Here is a 6,369-nt window from a genome sequence, read left to right on the forward strand (position 1 = left end):
GTCAGGGAAAATTGATGGAGCAAAAAGTAACAGTTAAGTACAGATACCCTAAAAAACGACCTAAGTAGTACTTTAAAGTAGTTTTACTTAAGTATTTCACATCACTGCTGATAATTAATTCATAAACACCTGATGGCAGAGAGAGAGGGTGATGGTCAAAACTTGGTAGCCTATGTAAACCGTGTCAGCTGGGGCTGAATAGTCTTGAACGATCCTTGGACAGTGTATACACAGATAGAGCGCGCGCGCACACTCCCTGTCTTGTCTGTCAGGAAAGCCATCAATCATTGAAGGCAGCTAGCTAGTTAGCTAGATAACTTACTAACGTTACTTGTTGGTGGCCCTTATTATAACTAACCTATAGAAGCTAGCTAGATGGAGCGATGGTCAGGTAACGTCAAATAGTCACATAGCTTTTACTTTGAAACCGTTAGAACACGTATCCTGTAGCAGACCCTCCTCTCTACGCCCACACTGTCTCTGTTCATTAATTCAATCTTCTAGACGACATTAGAAAAATGAATTCATGCAGTCGAAATTATTATCCGTCTTCGTTGTTTAAGGTCGGATATTGCTTAAAATAACCGTGCACGGATCAATCCGATCGGATTACTGTTTTTATACTGACCTGTTGGAATATAAAATGATGAAAATGGAAAGGAAAATGTTTTTTATGACATTGTGTACTGTACTCTTCTTTACAAACTGTGTTTCAGGTGAGTCAAGTGGCAATTAAAATATAGCCTACAATCCTAAAAGCTGTAGACTAGACAAATAGTATGGATAAATAAAATACTTATGCACATTGGCCTACTGCATTATTTAAAAGCCATAATGTCAAAATGTTTTGTTGCCAAATTCTTGGGACCAGCCTGGTTTACAGTACAGGCAATGTACCCTGTGACCCTCTTATGAAAAGGCACACTGTCCCTAATTATTTACCTTTCACTCAATGTCTAACATTACATGTAGTTAACTGATCTTGCTCTTCTTGTAGGGGAATATCCCAAGGCACAGAATGTTTCCTGGTTGTCGATCAACTTCAAAACACTGCTTATGTGGGATCCTGAACCTTTCAACTTTTCATACACCGTTGAATATTCTATGTAAGTAATTAATTTACATACGGATTACTGGTTTTTGCACTTACAGGAAGAGATAACAATGAAATATTAAAAAATATGTTGCCTGTAATCACGTTATTGTCACGAATTCAGCCGAGGCTGCTCCTCCTCCTTGCTCGGGCAGGCTTTGGCGTTCGTCGTCACCGGAGTACTTACACACCTGGTTCCAATTAATAATCCCGCATGGTGTTGTGCGTGAATGTTCGTTGTCATTGACATGCGAGTCGGTATTTTCTTCCCTGCGTGGAAGATATGTTTATTTACTTGTGACAAGTAAAGTACGTCGTTGACTAAGTTATGTGTCCTGCGCCTGACTCTGTCCTACCGATACACACTGACGCATGACAGTTATCGTGGGAGGTCTGCACTAACCTATTCCCAGAATCAGTCTCTGACCCTGAAGAGTCAGGGTGATGTGTTGGAAGGCAGTAGGAGGGCAGGACTGATGCGGTCAGACTACACTATTGATCTGCCAAAAGAGTTTTCAGAATTATACACAGAAAACGCCTAATTTGCATATTTCCCAGGGTTCATTTTCTTTTTGAGTAAATTGTAGAGTTAACACCCTTGACTGTATTTGTTAGTTGCTGAATTCATTCCATTTAAAGTCCTGTGGCTTTCAACAAGTGAGTTCCTAGGCGAATGTTATCATTAAAATTAAACTCTGTGACAATACATTACATACTGTATATCATAAGGCCTTACTTATTGGTCTAGTTGATGGCCCTTTTACTCTTAACACAGTGGTGTTACAAAACTCCCTGGTTAAAATGCCACATCAGGCCTGCAAGTCACGTTATGCTGGCTTGTAAAGTAATGTGGAATTGCTATTGCAATGCAGCCAGAGTTAGGACATCCACGTTAGATTTTTTTATTCACCTGCAACCTGCATTCAGAATTAATTGGCAGGGTTAGTAAACTTGATAAAAAAAAAACACTACTTAAACCATTTAAATGGGAACAACCATTTCAGTAATGGGTGCAATACATCTTACTAACTGTGGATTAGTTTAGAAAAATGTGTTATTTATCTTTGTGTAGCATAAGATTAATCAATCAATCAATGTAGGCTACATGCAAAAACACAGATATTAAAAACAATCCTAAAAAAATCTACCTGCAGTAGAGCATGCTGGGAAATATGAAAGAGATGGGTGTGGATTTGATGGGACTGTTTTAATGTCCACAGTGTAAAAACAATAACTCTGGTTATTAACACCAATACTGGGGGTTCTTTTACACTACCGAGTGTTCTTTTACACCACTTTAACTCCTGAATCAACACTAGAAATGTTACTGAAAATTCAACACTGGCCAATTTGCAGTGTACTGGCAAATAGATCAAGGGGTTTTGGAGCTGAAAAATAAAGAATACAAATCTTTGTTTTAGTGAAGTGCAATGTGTGTGATATGTGGTGCAGAGGCCTGCAAGTCAAAGATTAACATTTGGTACTTTTCTTATTGTTGAACTAAGATTCCAATCCAGACCCAATGAACGACCTAAATGCAACAAAAAAACATGTTTGAAGATAATAATAATCCTTTGACTGAAACCTACCATTATGTCTATTTCAGTGTTGGCCAGAACAGAGAGAGGAACGCTAACAGTATCAGAATGATGTTGTGACTCAAACATAAATATCTTCTTTATTTCAGAATTGGTCAGAACAGAGAGAAGAACCAACACTGTATCAGGACTATGGCGACAGAGTGTGACCTGTCCAACTCTCTCGGGGACCTGAAGGCCATATACTCCGCTGATGTCCTCTCAAAACCCCTACTTGGTGTGAACTCTGACCTCATAGAGTTCCCCCACACAAGGTCGGAGAGGTTCACCCCTTACAATGACAGTAGGTACCCCACCATACAATGACACATTTTCCGCATGCCCTGATACATGGCTGTTGACACCTGTGGTGCCATAGGAATCAACAGCCATGTATCAGGGCACATTTTCTGCATGCCAGTGTTGAAATGTTGGTCATTCCATAAATCACTGGGAGAAAGAAGACTTTCTTTGTTTTCTATTCCAACTGCATGCCAGTGTCACCAAGTGGCGCCAGGTGTGACAAGCAAGCATGTCAACCCTCGTGTTATTTCCCTTCCAGCGCTTATAGGCAGACCTGAGTTCAAGATTGAGGTGAGCAAAGACAAGAAGAAGATCACCCTGTATGTAGAAGACCCTCCCACAGCCCTGTTCAATGAGCAGAACCAACAGAGAACCATCCGGGATGTCTTTGCTGATGAGCTGCAGTACAAAGTCACCTTCGGGAAAGCAACAAGCAGGGGCAAGGTAAGCTCAAAGGGGAGGGTAATAAAAATGGCAGCCCTACACTTTCCTAAAAGTACTGTAGGGCCTGGGGTCGAAGCAAATGACATAGAGGACATTTGTCAATGATGTAGGCTCCTTAAAGGAGCAAGTCAAGGAATTTAATTATGCTGAACAAAAATATAAAAGTAACATGTAAAGTGTTGGTCCCATGTTTGATGAGCTGAAATAAAAGATCCCATAAATGTTCCATACGCAAAAAGCATATTTCTCTCAAATTTTTGTGCACACATTTCTTTACATCCCTGTTTGCTAGCATTTCTCCTTTGCCAAGATAACTCATCCATCTGACAGGAGTGGCATATCAAGAAGCTGATTATACAGCATGATCATTACACAGGTGCACCTTGTGCTGGAGACAATAAATGGCCACTCTAAAATGTGAAGTTTTGTCACACAACGCAATGCCGCAGATGTCTCAAGTTTTGAGGAGCATTAAATTGTCATGCTGACTGCAGGAATGTCCACCAGAGCTGTTGCCAGAGCTGTTGCCAGAGCTGTTTTAGAGAATTTGTAGTACGTCCAACTGGCCTCACAACCGCAGACCACGTGTAACCACGCCAGTCCAGGACCTCCACATCCGGCTTCTTCACCTGTAGGATGATCTGAGATGAGCCACCCAGAGAGCTGATGAAACTGTGGGTTTGAACAACTGAAGAATTTCTGCACAAACTGTCAGAAACTGTCTCAAGGAACCTCATCTGCGTGCTCGTCGTCCTCACCAGAGTCTTGACCTGACTGCAGTTCGGTGTCGTAAACCGACTTCAGAGGGCAAATGCTCACCTTCGATGGCCACTTGCATGCTGGAGAAGTGTGCTCTTCACGGATGAATCCCGGTTTCAACTGTACCGGGCAGATGGCGTTGTGTGGCGAGTGGTTTGCTGATATCAACATTGTGAACAAGAGTGCCCCATGGTGGCGGTGGAGTTATGGTATGGGCATGTATAAGCTACGGACAACAAGCACAAATGTATTTTATCGATGGCAATTTGAATGCACAGAGATACGGTGACGAAATCCTGAGACCTATTGTCGTGCCATTCATCAGCCGCCATCGCCTCATGTTTCAGGATGATTTTGCACGGCCCCATGTCGCAAGGAGCTGTACAAAATTCCTGGGAGCTGAAAATGTCCCAGTTCTTTCATGGCCTGCATTCTCACCAGCCATGTCACTCATTGAGCATGTTTGGGATGCTCTGGATAGCCGTGTACGACAGCATGTTCCAGTTCCTGCCAATATCCACCAACCGCACAGACATTGAAGAGGAGTGGAACAACATCAACAGCCTGATCAACAGGCCACAGTCAACAGCCTGATCAACTCTATGCGAAGGAGATGTGTCATGCAGCATGAGGCAAATGATGGTCACACCAGATACTGACTGTTTTTCTGATCCATGCCGCTACCTTTTTTTTAAGGTATCTGTGACCAACAGATGCATATCTGTATTCCCAGTCATGTGAAATCCATAGATAAGGACCTAATTAATTTATTTCAATTGACTGATTTCCTTAAATGAACTGTAACTCAGTAAAATCTTTGAAATTGTTGCATGTTGCGTTCATATTTTTGTTTTTGTTCAGTGTAAATTAAATGCATTAAGTGGATGTATGAGTTTGGCCAATCTTACTTCTGATTATATTGCATGGGAAATCTCTCTATGTGTGTTATGAATATATGATTGTTTTATGATAGTAAAACAGTAATGAACAAGTTATACAAATTAAATACATAAGAAAAGACATAATATAACCCCTTCTTTATGTAATTCTCCCTCTAGAAAACAAAGATCTCTGCAAGCAGTGAGATAGAGCTAGAAGAGGGGATGTAGATCCTGGGGTGAGTTACTGCTTCAACGTGCAGGCCTACATCCCCTCCCGCAGCACAGACAAACAGCTGGGAGAGCTCAGTCAAAGACAGTGCTCACCGGGCGACGGAAAGTATTTATTTGAAGGTAAGGATACTAGCAATGCCAAGGTCATGGGTTCAAGTCCCGCAGGGATCACATACACATACTAAAAATGTATGCACTCACTGTCACTATACTGGAAGTGGCTTTGGATTAAAGCATCTGCTAAGTGGTATACGTATATATTATCGTGATAAATAGTACTACTGAGGTGTACTGTAGCAGGGTTGGTGTCTTTTATTCTCTAGTATACATTTCTGCCTCACGGGAAAGCCTTGATCTTTTTGACAAGTTGTGTTCATTAAGGACATTTGTTCCTGTTTTAATATATTCTGTAACTCGATAATTCATGTTGGCCATTATACATTCTTCTCCAGAGTATCGGATCGGAGTGATCACTGGGTTCATCCCAGTCTTTTGGGGGCCCTAAGCGAGATTCGGTTGTGGGAAGCCTCCCACCTCGCGGCAAAACATTTTAGTGGAGACGGTAGAGAGAAGTTTTAAGTTAATTTCCTACAATTCTACACATTTTGCCATATAGAAAATATATTCATGCTTTAAAGGTCTCAGTAGATAGTTTATATGTTTAAACTAAATTGTTTTGCATGAGCATTGTCTGGAGATCTTTAATATATATTAATACCAAACAGTTAGATGACAGAACATGATGTAAAATAATCAAACAAAAACTGTGGAATCTGGTCATATTATGGTACTCTGTTTGATTTTAATGGCATTTTCATAATAAAGTCTTATCATTAATTTGTGGTAATGTGTTTATCTTTGATATGAGACATTGTTGAAGAGTGGGGCACTCGCTTTAAGAGTGTGCTCCTAATCTCAGCTCGTTACCTGTATAAAAGACACCTGGGATCCAGAAATCTTTCTGATTGAGAGGGGTGTCAAATACTTATTTCCCTCATTAAAATGCAAATCAATTTATAACATTTTTGAGATGCGTTTTCTGGATTTCTTTGTTGTTATTCTGTCTCTCACTGTTCAAATA

General features: G+C 40.7%; 1 pseudogene; it reads left to right on the forward strand.

The window, feature by feature from the left end:
* Nucleotides 1-473: 473 nt before the first annotated feature.
* Nucleotides 474-6,125, forward strand: LOC121549600 (annotated as a pseudogene).
* Nucleotides 6,126-6,369: the final 244 nt, after the last annotated feature.

Source organism: Coregonus clupeaformis, unplaced genomic scaffold (assembly GCF_020615455.1).
Source record: "Coregonus clupeaformis isolate EN_2021a unplaced genomic scaffold, ASM2061545v1 scaf2278, whole genome shotgun sequence".
In the NCBI taxonomy this organism is placed as follows: domain Eukaryota; kingdom Metazoa; phylum Chordata; class Actinopteri; order Salmoniformes; family Salmonidae; genus Coregonus; species Coregonus clupeaformis.